This window comes from Pogona vitticeps, chromosome 4, assembly GCF_051106095.1.
Source record: "Pogona vitticeps strain Pit_001003342236 chromosome 4, PviZW2.1, whole genome shotgun sequence".
NCBI classification, from domain to species: Eukaryota; Metazoa; Chordata; class Lepidosauria; order Squamata; family Agamidae; genus Pogona; species Pogona vitticeps.
In genome coordinates this window covers 107,732,972-107,747,648 of record NC_135786.1, presented here as the reverse complement: position 1 = coordinate 107,747,648, position 14,677 = coordinate 107,732,972, and the positions used below count along the sequence as shown (strand labels likewise).

The 14,677-nt window shown below is 41.1% G+C and overlaps 1 long non-coding RNA gene across 1 annotated transcript in view; it reads right to left on the bottom strand.

Moving 5' to 3' along the window:
• Nucleotides 1-4,362: 4,362 nt before the first annotated feature.
• Nucleotides 4,363-14,677, bottom strand: part of LOC144588842 (uncharacterized) — a 54,279-nt gene continuing 43,964 nt past the window's right edge. Inside the window, exon 2 of the long non-coding RNA XR_013544576.1 lies at nt 4,363-4,511. This is a non-coding gene — a long non-coding RNA (uncharacterized LOC144588842). The remainder of the gene's footprint in view (nt 4,512-14,677) is intronic.

Below are 14,677 nucleotides of genomic sequence, written 5' to 3'. Positions count from 1 at the left end.
TGCCTTCTTCTAGCAAACCAGGAGAGCTGCCACACATCAAAGGAAAGCAGGCCTGAGGATAGCCATCTACATACTGTATCAGCAAATAGTTACTTAGAAACAATGAGTGGTTGAAAATGCTTGGGTCCCCCTGGATTATTGGTCTGTCAAACTCTTCATCTCATTACTTTGTGTTCCAGGTGCTGGGGTTCAACTTCCAATAAAACCAGTTATCTCAGTCAAACAAACACATCACCAGCAATGAAAGGGTAAAAATATGACCCAAGCTATAGCCACTACAATAATGTGTGAAGAATGTTGAGCCAATGGTAACCCTGACTATACGAAAGGAAACTCAAAACATACACTCACAGAGAGAGAAAGAAGTAAACAGTAGACCTTTAGGTAGAGTGGGCGGCATATAAATTAAATAAAATAAATAAATAAACATATAACCATGTATCACTCCCTTCACACATGGGCCATATTAAAGAGAAACCTTGAACAGAATAGGCATTTGCCCTTTTTCTGAGAAGAGACATACTCCACACATAGAGATCTAAGCACTTAGACTTCCCCTTATTGCAGAGGTTGGCGTATTCTGGGGGCCAATTTTCTGTCCCCAAGATTTATCATGGGTACACACCAGTACCATTTTTAACTCGGGAAGATAAAAACCAGTGTTCTGGAAAACTTCCCACTTTGCATCTTCTTTTTCTTATAAATCATCACTCTTGGTGGCTCCCAGCAGGAGAAATGGATGTTTCTTTGGCCATTTTGACAGTGCAGGGGGACATCGGAGAGCTCTCAGAGGTTGAAGAGACCAAACAGCCTTGAGGTCCACTGTTTGCCCACCTCTGCTTCACAGACAGTGCAAGGCCACTTGAGACAAGCAGGTGGTGCTACTCAATCGTGGGTTCAGAGCAGAGGCATTGTGCTATTCTATGTATGGTTACCCTTCAGGCAGAGCCTATGTGAAGGAAACTGTGGTTTCTATTTTAAATGTAACCACAACACTTGAAGTTAGCAAGTCTGGGAGGCCACTAGCACCTGCTTAATCAGACATCTGATCAAACAGAGACAGTAATATGTCATGTCAATTAATTGCTCTGGCAGCAGGGAGACACCAAAACAGTTTAATACAGCAAACTAATGTTTGACCACTGGCCTATTATGCAGCTTTGACAGGTTGCAATTGAATAGTACATTGGTGGTTATAATGAAAAAGTAGATTACTTGAATTAGCCATCCGTCCCCTCCACCTCTGTGGTAAGGCATGCCCATTAGTCAACTGTGTTGATTCTTGTTCACTCTGGTTTAAGTATGCCATTTGTGTTGTTAATGGCACTTTCTCCCACCTTTTAAGGTCAGGTGACTTCATATCACAAGAGTAGATTTTCCTTCTATTAAGGACTTGTTTGCTTTAGATGTTTTTCATGCTGGAATACAATCTTCTGCATCTGTAACCCACATCTGTTCTGCAGTAGCATATTTAAGAGCAGTTTGGTGTATTGCAACTACACAGAACCACCCTGTAATAAATCATTTCAAGTTTCCAAACGTAACAGATTTTCCATTTTGGATGATCATAGACACAAAAAGTTCGGGGGTTGGCATCTGGAAATCAAGATTGTGAACCTTATCTGTCTTTTACTAGATTTATTAAATTTCATTAGATGTTTTACATTTTGCACAAGTGAGCTGATTCAATTAGAGTATTGCTGCATTGAAAGCATGCAGGCTTAATACAGAACTGCAGAGTACAAAGAAGTGAAAGGAAGAAGTAGCGCAGAAGCAGAAAGATTAGAACATAGATACAGATACATGAGGGGGTAGCTTTGGCCCTTTTGGCTTAAAGCTCCCATTGGTCCCACCCTCTATGGCCAATGGTGCTTTGGTGGGTGTAGTCAAAGGTTCAAGCCACACATTAGGGAAAAGGTACACCTAACACTATCCTTCCTAAATGGCACTAGTAGTTATATAGCTTTGGTGCTCCACAATCAAATTCTCTGAGCAATCTGAGACTATGGTTGGTTTAAATCTGCTTTGGGCATAAAAGGCCAGCCTGTACTCAGGTGCCACAAGAAGAGATGGGCTAGAGGCAGAAGCTTATGAAATGTCAGCTTATTTTCAGTTTTTGTGGGGAGAGTCGCTTGTTATAAGCTGGCCATTGTGTTGCCAAAAGGCAGGACTAGACCCTAAGGCATTTGTGGACTGGGACGAGGCATGTGTGCCTTACCCCCAAAATATGGGGTCATGAGCCACCTATGACTGGAAACAACACATGCCAGTACCATGGAAGCAGATTTCAAGTACATGTTATGCAAGATATCCTTAAGGTAACTGCTGTTTTTTGAGAGACTGGAGTTCTCTAAAGCTGTGGATGTTTAACCAGATATTAGATATCCATCTGTCAGGGATGCTTTAGGAACATCTTGCCTGACAAATCTTGCACCAACTAAATGACCTTCAAGGGCCCTTCCTGGCCTATAATTCCAAAAACAAACCATTGCAAAGCACAGGTGACTACAGGGTATTGGATTGTTGTTGTTTTTACTGCATTACTCTTGGAACTTGACTCACAGTCTCCTTGCCAAGAAAGAAGTTGTAAAGAAGAGACAGGTGTGAGATGGAAGTAATATTAATGTGACTGCTATTTACTAAAAAAAGCATTTATTTAATATGTTCATTCATATTCTGTCAAATGTTGATGTACGTATTTTGAGGAAGGAGAATGTATTAAGTTTTATTTAGAAGGACTGTATGAAAAACTAGCCACACAGATCTGGAACAGGATTGTAATTTTCAAGCTCAAACAAGATCCCTAGGACTCCAGTATAATTTTTTAAAAAAATCACTTAATTATAATGATAATCTTAGAACTGCAGAGCTAGAAGGGACCCTTAGGATCATCGGGTCCAGCCCCTGTCAAGGAGGCACATGTTGATCTAGTGATTAAATCTGCACATGCAGAAGACTTTGTAAAAATATTTCGCTGGGAAGAACACAAAAGCAAGAACTTTCACATTCGCACCCTGTTCTCATCACACTGGTCACCCAGATGCACTTTCCTACCCCTCCAAAATACAAGTGACACACTGATATCCTAGCTAGATGAAAACAGATGCAAAAGAAAAATACAGAGGTCCTTGCCCATTCCTTTAAAAGATCAGCTACATACAACGTACACAGAACTGGTTAACTGCTATTCTTGGATTAACTTGTCCTTATCAATGGACTGTCCTTGTACTCATGGAGATATTCTCTCATACCCATGACCTGTATAAGGCATCCAGAAAACTACATCCTTTAGGAAATATAGTATGTATGTTTCTGAAGGCCGGTCACATGCTGGGGTTCAGCTTCCTCAAACCAGCTTTTTTCTTGAATGGTGAACAAAAAGTGACTTTGAGATGTTCTTATGAAGCAATCTTTGCAGCTCTAAAAATATTGTATGAAAAAATGTATCAGTTCAGACCAGAAGCTTCCAAGCCTAGACCTCCAGGTACTTTTGGACTATAACTCCCAGAATCCAGGACCATTTGTCATGCTAGTTAGAGTTTCAAAGCATTGTCATCAAAGAAGGTCTTTTCCACATGCAACAGGAAGACAATGTCTACAGATGTGGATCCCTTTCTCCATCCACATAAATCTGTTCAGGAATGGGACTGTGTGGGCTTTATCTGCAGAATTGCCCTTTTCAGACCAAGACAGCTACTTTTTGCTATGTTTCGTGGCTTGGAATGGTCCCTACCATCCTTGAACAGGGATAGGGAACCTGTGTCCTGAGGCTGAATCCAGCTAGACTGGAATCCCCATCAATCTTCTGTTACATAATACAATTCTTGGTTGACTTCCCAGCTTTTTCTGTTCCCCATTCTAGTGCTTCAGTTAGGCTGAGTTTTTTTTCTCTGAAAGGCTTAGTTTAAGATAAAATATGCTGGTGTTTTTGATCCCACCCTTTTATCTTTGGCTTCATCCACTACTGGATGTTGGAATGTGTCTCCCCAAAAATAGCTATCCAGAAAGTGGCAACACTAATGCAGTGGTAGAGAAATGAAAATAAATAAATAAATAAATAAATAAATAAATAAATAAATAAATAAATAAATAAATAAACAAACAAACAAACAAACAAACAAAGACAGACAGACAGACAGACAGACAGACAGACAGACAGACAGACAGACAGGAATGAATACTCTCTCATGGTTAGTCCCAGTTGTATGAAGAACAGGTCTTCAACATTAGCTCTTTGCAGGCATTAATATTTGGGTAATGCTCTAGTCCCCTGTGACATCTCAGTGGGTTAGGCATCTGGTTGAGAGGTCCATTCCCCACTGTGCCTCCTTGGCAGGGGCAGACTTGATGAGAGCTGGACTTCATGGGGTCCCTTCCGGCTCTGCAATTCCAAGATGCCCTGCACATGTGGAGACAGATTTTTCAGGCTTCACTTCACATCAAGATCCCGAAGGATGGTGAAGGCTCTCCTCTTCAGCCATGCTAGCATCTATGTATTCAGGGCAACAAAACTGGAGAGAGAGCAGAGCAGAGTAAGGAAGGATTATTTCCCCATTCATGTGGTTAGTATATGTAAGTAATAATGCCTGAATAGGGCCATTGTTTGGAGCACTTTTATTCCAGAGTTGCCTACATGTAGACATAAAACACTTAATGTTGTGCAGGCAATTTATACGTGATAAGTCTTATGTATCTGATATGGAAAAAGATTGGTAAATAACCCAAAAAGGTATTTTTATGTATTAGTTTGTCCGAGAAAGGTAGTGCCCACAACTGATCCAAAATCAAAGTCTCTCCAAGTGTCCATTCTTGTCTATCACTGTAACAAGGTACAATTAATAATGTTTACTCAGAAACAAGTCCTGCAAATCTTTGGTATGGTTTACTCCCAGGTAAAGTGTACAGTTCCACAACACATACAGGATAGAGGAATTCATCTTATCACTCATACATCAAATGGATATTCAGGTCAAAAAGGCACTGTTTCAAAATAATCAGCGTCTTTAAAATCTGAAATTTTATTTCTATCTTTGCCTTACTTGAAAATGAGAGGGGGATCCTTTCTGAAACAACATAATAGCTCACCTTATTTATAGCACTGTAACACCTACAATTTTATTGTGTGAAGAATACGTGACAATTTTTTTCTGGGGTTTTTGGAACATCCCTGAACGAATGCTAAATCTGGAATTGTTTCAAGGCCAAAAAAAAAAATGTTCCTTATCCACATTAGCAACAGCTTTTTAAAGATTTACCAAAAGGGAACACCAGTGACTCATTCCACAGTGCCTGTTCATGACAAGCAAGAGCTGAGCTGTCTGTGGGTGGGTGTGTTATCCACGTTGGTTTTTAGCACTATGGAGGTGGAAGCATGCTTCCATATGCTGTGAATTTGCCACATACTATAGTGCACTCACTGTTCTTCCTAGCCTGAGTGCTGGCCTTGGAGCAAAACATATTTATCAAGGAACAAGAAGGTTGCCTTTTTCCCCCTAATTTCAGAAAAAAGCTTGGCCAATCCCCTTCCCAAATCTCACATTTGATCCCCAAATTAAATTACCTGTATTTAAAACAAATGCAGAATAGGATCCTTCCACAACCATGGCTGCTTTGCCTAGCCACCAAGAGGGGTGGTGCACAGGCAAAGTTAGGGTGGCTGGTAGGGGCAAGCCAAAGCTTACCTTTAAAAGAGGAGCTTACCTCTGCTTCAGCCTCTACTCCTCGGAAAACCATCGGAAAAGGTGCTGCGAGGCACCTGAGGCAGTTTCACTTTTGCCTTGTCATCTCGTGGTGAAGTGGAAGGACTTGGGAGCAAGTGGCCAGGGGTTCTTTTTGGACAAGCCACCCTATTAATTAAAGGGGGGTTGAAGAGGTCTAAAAAATGGGGAATACCCTTAATTACTAAGAGGGGGGAGAGAGAAATCAGGTGAGATAGTGAAGGGGATAAAGCAGGGGTGCAACAGTTGCCTTTGGGGCCTCTGGGCCAGAGGCCCTGAGCAATGCCCTTGCCACTCATCTGAAAATAATCAATCAATCAATCAATCAATCAATCAATCAATCAATCAATCAATCAAAGAAGTGGAACAAAATATAAGAATATGATAATAATAATAATAAAACATAATTAAAACATTTAGGAAAGGGAAACAAGGATGAGTGGGGAGCATTATACTAATTAATGTGAATGGATCTTGAGGCGTGGGGTACAATACAAGCAAAAAAAGAAAGGGGGGAATTTTGAATAAGTATAGAAGTACTTTAAGGTTTTGGTTCAGTTTGGAACAAGTACATAAGGTGTTGTGTCAGTGGGCACTATAGGGCCGAAAAAAGGCAGTTGGGGGTAAGAAGGGCAAGCAGCCAGTTTAAGCATAGAACACCACCCCCGTGCAACTATCTAGTAGTCTGTCCAAGGAGAAGTTAGTTGACACGAACTGGTGTGGGCCATGCTGGAAATACCTGTTATAGGACGTTTTTATGAACCTGGTTAACCATGATTGTGTTGACTTATCTTTTGACATAGTGATTGTCCACCTGGGTGGAAAATGACTTGACCCAAAAGATGGGCAAGTAAGTCCCTTCCTGTGAACCTGCAGGACTCAGTGGCCAAATATCCAAGAATGTGTTTGGTGTGGTCAGCTATGCTGTTACAGATAATATGGAGAGCCAACTGTGACCCTAGATGCATTGATAAGGCACAGCGAGGAGTCAAACATGAGATCAGCAGAGCAATATTTGCAGGTCTGGATTCTGTTATAACAGATACAGATGGGTTGAATGCCCTAGTTTGTACCATGCTGGCAGTGTGCACCTATTGGATGAAGTACTGCACATTTTTCTGACAACCTCCATGGGGGCCTGAAGAGTGAAATTTTCAGTCTGTGTGGGGGGCATGGGGCATACCTGTAACCCCTATGACATGGTGGGTAGTGTCGAAGGCATGGGTTTTTTTAGGTAAGTTACAAGGGGCACCCAACAGGGTTGAAGACCACAAAGTTTATATGCTGGGAGGTAGACAAGCCAGTTCCACACCAGGAGGCAGAACACCTAGAGTCAGGAGCATCAGGTGGCCTACGTTCAGGGGATAAGCTGTGATTGTGGGAACTCACCATGAGAAGGTGTGGCCTGAGGCAAGGCCAGCCCCAGAAACAGATCATGCTTCTGCACTGCTATTGCCCCCCCTTTTGAAAAGGGATTAACCTTTTTCCTGAGTTCAATTAAGTGTGGTCCTGTTTTATATCCACTTCCTGTATGTCGCTTTGCTATTCGGGGCTGGCTGGGCAATGGAATATCTTATAAGACCATTGACAATTACTTTAGCCTACTGTACATAGGACATACCTCCCTCATTTACCAGAATTAAGAAGGAGAGGCATACAAATAGACAATTTGGCGTTTTAAATATTGATGTTGATTACCAAAGAGGAAGGCAAGATATTTATTCTGTTCCCTGACAAGCTGAAGGGGAGGCACCTCAGTAGTGAGCAGGCCACTCAAAAAGGTTGTATATTGAGGTGAGTTGCCTAGGAGAATTATGTTGCTTTTGATCTCGCCTAGTTGCCCAATTGTTCACAACTCTCCTTAGCCCCATTCATGAGAGTCCATGTGTAACAGACAGAATATTAGCTTTGGGCATATTTAATTTCCTTTCATGTTTTTAATGATACTCCACTTTCCTCCTGAAGAAGAAGCCAAAGTGGCTTACAACATTAAAAAAGACAACTTAAAAGCTAAAAATACAATAAACTATATATTGTTAAAAACGATTAAGTGTGCATAATATTGAAAGCATCTTAAAACAATTTTTAAAAACATTTTACAAATACATTATGAAAATAAAAAGACATTCCAACCTACTTTAAAAAAAAAAAAGCTTCATAGTTACTAGTAAAAGCTCTATCAGAAGAGAAAGGTCTGCCAGCAGAAAGACAGCAAATAGGGGCCAGCCTGGGGGAAGTTCCATCGTTTGGGAGCGGAAACGGAGGAGTCCCTCTTTCATGTCCTCACCAAATGCACTGGTGAGGGTTTGAGACTACAGAAAGAGACCAATGATCTGAGAACATAGAGAAGGGGGTTCAATTTCCCACATAGCTGTGCATCTCTGTGGGTGATCTTGGACCAATTACAGTCTGTAAAAGTAACCTATTTATGCAAAAGTGTTGTGAGGATAAAACAAATACCTCTCTGCATTACTTGAAAGAACAAGATCCAAATATAATGAATGTAGTAAATAATGAATGTCCTTGTTAAGCATTTATCTCATGGGCAGAGATTGATTGATTGATTATTTGCTTTCTAGTTATTTTAGGGTGGAACTACATGAAACAGCCCATAAATAGAAACAGAGCTTCCTTAAGCACTGAAAGGCAAAGGTTTTTTTGTCCATCTCTGTTGCCTGCATTCCAGTGAGCTTTGAAAGTAAATATGGCCTTAATTTAGAAGTCTGATTACACCCACACACCCACCCCCAAAATCAGGTATCTCTCAGAAAAGCACTGCTCAGGTACAACTACATGGCTACCTGCAAAGTCCAATGAGAGATGTCTCATTAAAGTCTGAAAGTTTCTGCTCATTCACCCCAATCTCACACCAATCCCCAGGAATCAAATAAAATTGTTTCAGGATAGCAACCAGCCCATCAGCCATTGTTTAGCACATGTGTCCTAAAGGTATGAGAAAGACCATTTATGTTCATCATTATCATCATCCCTTGAAATACTAGAAGCGGATAACATCCTGCTCTCAAAAGTTAAAGAACTGACAGAAAGACAATGTATCAAAAGACTGTAAAAAAAAATCTTAAAATCAAAATTAAATGGTGGAAATACAATCAAAGCCATAAACACACGGGCAGTTCCAATAATTAGATATCAAACTGGAATAATAGATTGGATCCAAAATGAACTAGAAAAAAAGGGACTGAAAAACACAGAAACTAATGAACAAGCATCATGTGCTACATTCAAAAAGTGATGTGGACATATTATATTTACCATGAAAAACTGGAGGATGTAGATTACTGCAAATACGGCAGGTAGCAGAAGGGGGAAAAAAGAAGCCTGATTATATTAGTAGAGAAAAATAAAAAGAGAATATTTTGAAAACAACAGAAACAAAGGCTCAATATAAGAAACAATTTGCAAATAAAACAGTTGGGAAAATAAACCACTACATGAACAACACCTGAGAAATATTGATGGAAAGCATGATAATAATTCAACATAGGCAAGGCTAAAACTGGGGATTGTTAATAGAGAAACCGAAGGCCTGATTTTTGCTGCACAAGAACAATCACTCCAAACCATGATGAAAGTTAAAATTCAAGGAATTGGTGCTAACAGCAAATGTCGACTCTTCAAAGAAAAGGATAAAACACTATCACACCTCATCTGTGAATGTCCAGAGATTGCACAAACAGTTTTCAAAAGACATAACAGAGTGGCAAAATTAGGTCATGATGCAAAAAAATATTACTTGCTAGCCTCCAAAAACCCATGGGAACATCAGATAGAGAAAGTGTCAGAAAATGACGATGTCAAGATCTTGTGGGATTTCCAGATCAAAACTTGAACAGAACACACCAGACATAGTAATAATAGAATAACGAAATGTCTGGATCATTGATGTTTCAATCCCAGGGGATGCCCGAGCTGAAAATAAAGAACTGGAAAAACTAACGAAGTACAGAGACGTGGCAATCAAAACATCTCGCTTGTGGATGAAACACACTCCAGTCCCATAGTCATCGGGGCTTTGGGAACAATATCAAGAAATTTCACACAGTATTATAAGTAGTTGCAGATCTCATAAATAACATCGTCAGAGCTATAAAAACTGGCAAAATTTTGTATACATACTACACTGATATTTAACAGATACTTAGGTTTTGGGTTAAAACTTGTATCTGTTGTATAACACCAGTCATCATCATCATCATCATCATCATCATCATCATCATCATCATCATCATCATCATCATCATCATCATCATCATCATCATCATCATCATCATCTTTTTATAATTTTGATTGAATGTGCCTGGTAGTTTTGAACAATAATAATACAAATAAATATAATTCTCTCCAATAAGCTGCACTAAAAGACAGAACACTCTTGGGGCAAATCTGTCCATTGTTCTTTGAGAATTCAACTTCATGGGTTCTGTGGAACATAAATCACTTTGAAAAATTACCAAGCAGCTAGGACTTCCATAATTGTCTTCCATCTACCTGAATTAATTGAAGAATGAGAATCATTGCGACTTTATCTCATTCAAATGAATAACAGGACCAGGGTGGGATTTGGAAAGGAAAAGAAAGGAACTGAAGGAACTCTAGGTCTAGAGTAGGGGTCTCCAAAGTACAGCCCACGGGCCACATCCAGCCACCTGGCCTTTTTATCCAGCCCATCTGTGTGTGCACATGGGCGGGAGGGTGGGCAGATGGGCGCACAAGGTGGGTGGGCGGGAGTGCATGTGTGCGTGCATGCGGGTGGGTGGGTGGTAGTGCATGCAGGTATGCAGGTGGGCAGGAGTGCTTTTGGGTGGGCGGGAGTCCATGAGTTCGTGCGGGTGCCCAGGAGTGCAGGCACACACGTTCCTTCCACCCTTGAAAATATCGCAAATATATTATGTGGTCCTCTGTGTGAAAGGTTTGGAGGTCTAGAGGATCTGATGTTAAACGTTCAAACCAATGATGGACATACTGCATTAGAATTTTTATTTTACCTAATGGCAGTCTACTAGGCAATTTGTTTATTTATGACTCATTTGTTCCATTTAGCGACTCGTCTAATTCCATTTGCTGAACAAATTTTTATCACGCAACTGTTTTATCTGGGAGGCCTTTTAATCTTCCCAAATCCAGCCCTTCAGCCCCATCCACCCCCCACCCTGCTGCTCTTATCTCCTATCTATGAGAGAAGTTGAAAAGATTACAGAGAGGGTGCTGGCCATACCAGCACAGGAATTCTGGGAGACAGCCCAACAGGTACGAGTATATGAATTCACAAGATACTTATATTTTCATCTGGTAAATCTACTGAAATTCTAAAACAGAAAAATGTCAGGTTTTTTTTGTTTTGTTTTTTACAAATTGAGCCCCCTTCAGGTGGTATTTTATTTGCTCTAATAATCCATCACACAAGTAGGGGAGCACTTAGCATCTTGCCTCTTTCCCTGTGAAGAGTACAAGGGAGACTCTCATAGGTACACACTCTCCACAGGAGCAGGTTCTTGCTCACATGAAGTATCTGCACAAGAGCAGGAAGGTCTCCTCTCCAGACATATCACCATTCACTTGGAGAAATCAGTCACAGAGAAGGAAGGATTTTCAGCCTTCCCCTGGTCAAGTGAAAGTTAAAAGCATGGTAAGTCATGCAGGAATACAATTTGAGCTCATTATGAATGTTTAATGTAGCATAACAATAATCTTGTGCTGTCAAGTTAATTTTGACTTCTGGCAACCCCTTTCTGAATTTTCCAGGAACACAATACACACAATGGTTTACTATTTCCTTTTTCTTGGAAAACCCTGGAACTGTGCAACTTACCCAAGGCTACACAGGCTGGCTTTTCTCCCAGGAGGAACAGTGGGAAATCAGACTCCCAATTTCTGGCTCCACAGCCAGATACCTAAACCACTGAGCTATGTATCATAGGAAAAGTAAAATGTATGCTTTACCATCAATATGGCCAGTATACTGAGATGTTGTTAGTCCCTGTAATTAGTATATAATTGGTATGGGTGTGTGTGCATGTGTGCAGACATACACACATATATCTATGGAGGACTTTTAAATTGCAAGTGCTCACAGAGAGAGTGGAGTATTCAATGTGACGTTATGCAATTATGTGCATTAATGTCTATGCATGCACACAATGCAGTATTTTCTAAATTCATGTCTCTCAAGACAGAGAGAAGTTTGTACATGAATGAGTTTTAATCAGCATGATCCTTGAGCTGGCCACAGTGACAACCTTTCGTCTGCACAGTGTCATATTGAATTCTGTTTCATCTGTCTGCTAAAATCCAGCAGAATATTAGAGAATATAGCCCTGTTGAGTTATTTTTATTTTTTTATGTTGTTATAAATAAACAAGGGGTAGAAGAATGATAACTCTGCAATTGTTTGTTGTACATGTAAGGATAGGGGTGAGTATGTCCCATGTTTATTATTTTTCCTGCATACTTTTTGTTCTTTTGTAGACCTTCTGGTTTCTCCAAGTCAGCTCAGACCTCCCTCCTGTGCACTGACAGTCCTGTTTTGGGACTATACTAGTTATAGATAAAGTGAAAGACATTTACATCAGTGCATGGAAATCATCCCTGAGTGCTCACTGGAAGGACAGATCCTGAAGATGAGGCTCCAAAACTTTGGCCATCTCATGAGAAGAGAAGACTCCCTGGAAAAGACCCTGATGTTGGGAAAGTGTGAGGGCAAGAGGAGAAGGGGACGACAGATGATGAGATGGTTGGACAGTGTCGTTGAAGCGACCAGCATGAATTTAACCCAACTCCAGAAGGCAGTGGAAGACAGGAGGGCCTGGCGTCCTCTGGTCCATGGCATCAAGTAGAGTCAGACATGATATAATGACTAAACAACAAACAACAACATGGAATATTCATTTTATTCTTCCCTCTTTATTTCCTGGAATGATTTTTTGGTATAATTTCAGTAATTTTACTATGGGCTGCATCATTTCCTTTATTTGTCTGAAAATACCATATGCTCTGTATAGTAAAACATTTTAAGGATTTTTAAGGCTGATTGGATCAGAGGAAGGGCCATCTGGTCCAGCCTTCTGTTTCCAGCAGCAGACAGACTGCCAGATGCTTCCAGGAAGCTCACAAATGGGACATGAAAACCTAGCATCATTACTACTTCTCCTGCCATTAAATTGCCAGTTATGCCAGTTACTCAAGTATTTTTGGCCCTAAAGTCTCTTTGTGTCTGGATTCATGTTTTCCTTCCTAACTGCAGAGAGCACTGAGAACCTTGCACTACTGATTAAGATCTTGGGTAACAGCAGAGGCGGAGCCATGAAGAGCATCAGTTCCCTCCTCTGCTCTACATGCAGGTAATGTGAAGGCAGGTGGTACAGCAGTTAGAACAGAAGCAAGCAGTAACCTGCCATCCTCCAGATGTTATGGAGTGCAAATCTAATAAAGCCCTAGCCAACATGGGAACTATGGGAGTTGTAGTCCAAAGCATCTGGAAAGCATCAAATCTCAACTTTGCCAGTCCTAATGTGATGTTTGACTAGTAACTACATCTGAGTCTACTAGGCTTAGAATAAAACAGGATTGTTCTGAGGGTAAAATTGTGGGAGGGAGATGGATGGATGGATGGATGGATGGATGGATGGATGGATGGATGGATGGATGGATGGATGGATGGATGGATGGATGGATGGATGGATGGATGGATGGATGGATGGATGGATGGATGGATGGATGGATGGATGGATGGATGGATAGATAGATAGATAGATAGATAGATAGATAGATAGATAGATAGATAGATAGATAGATAGATAGATAGATAGATAGATAGATAGATAGATAGATAGATAGATAGATAGATAGATAGATAGATAGATAGATAGATAGATAGATAGATAGATGATCCTCAAGGGAGCCAGCAAGACATGAGGCTAGCTGTCAAATGGAGGAGCCCAGAGAGCTGGAGCTGCAAGGGATGCTCAGGAACAATTGTCTGGGATGTACTGGGCCATGGAATCCCTGGAAGAGGTGGGATTATATTTATAAGAAGGACACATGGAGGGGAGTCCTCATGCAACTCAATGCCCCCAAAGGCAAGGGGGACAAGCACAAAACCCCCAAACCACCACTTTATACATCTTAACTGGTAAGAGATATGGAAGAGGACAGAGGCCAAGTCACCTGTGTAGCTGTAGCCAACCCCAGCTGACCCTGATGGAGGAAGTGCCAGCACAACCATCAGTGCTTGGGTGAGCAAGAGGAGAGGGGACTGAAAAGCCAGGGCAAGTGTAAATCTCTGGGGAGAAATCCACCACCACCTACCTGTCCTCATTGTGGATATACCAGCCCTTCCTCATAGGAGCAGCTTGACACCGAAAGAGCCCTGGCACCAAAGGCACATGGACTGGAACTGGACTCACTGGACCTCCTAGTGAAGAGAACTGGGAGGCAAGAGATGTTGGAGCTGGACATTGGGCTAGTTCATTTAACTAGTGCCGAGGACTCTGAACTGGTTGTACATTTCCTGGACGTTACCCAGTCCAAGTTCCAATAAACCCTGTTAAGTCTGACCTTCTGTATCAAGAGTTTATGGAACAGAGGATGGAAAAGCAACACCTCACTCATACAGACCAAGCTCACGGGACTCACAGTATGACTACCATTGCTTGAACTAGTGTGTGTCAAAAACAATCTCAGCAACTGTATACTGGTCACATCTTCAGCCACTACCAATGGCCTGCTTGGGCTTATTACAGGGTAGATTGGAAAATGGTGCTAATGCAAAAGAAAGAAGTTGTTAAGCTGCTTCTCTTCTCCCTTCTTGTCTCAACTGCCTTACTGTTTCTCACCTCTTTGCTGTTGTATTCATCTACAGTCTTTTCTGGTAGCATTTAAAGAGTGGACTATCTTGCCATATTCAAAGGAAGCTGCAAGAAACCAAAGTGCATACTAAGACA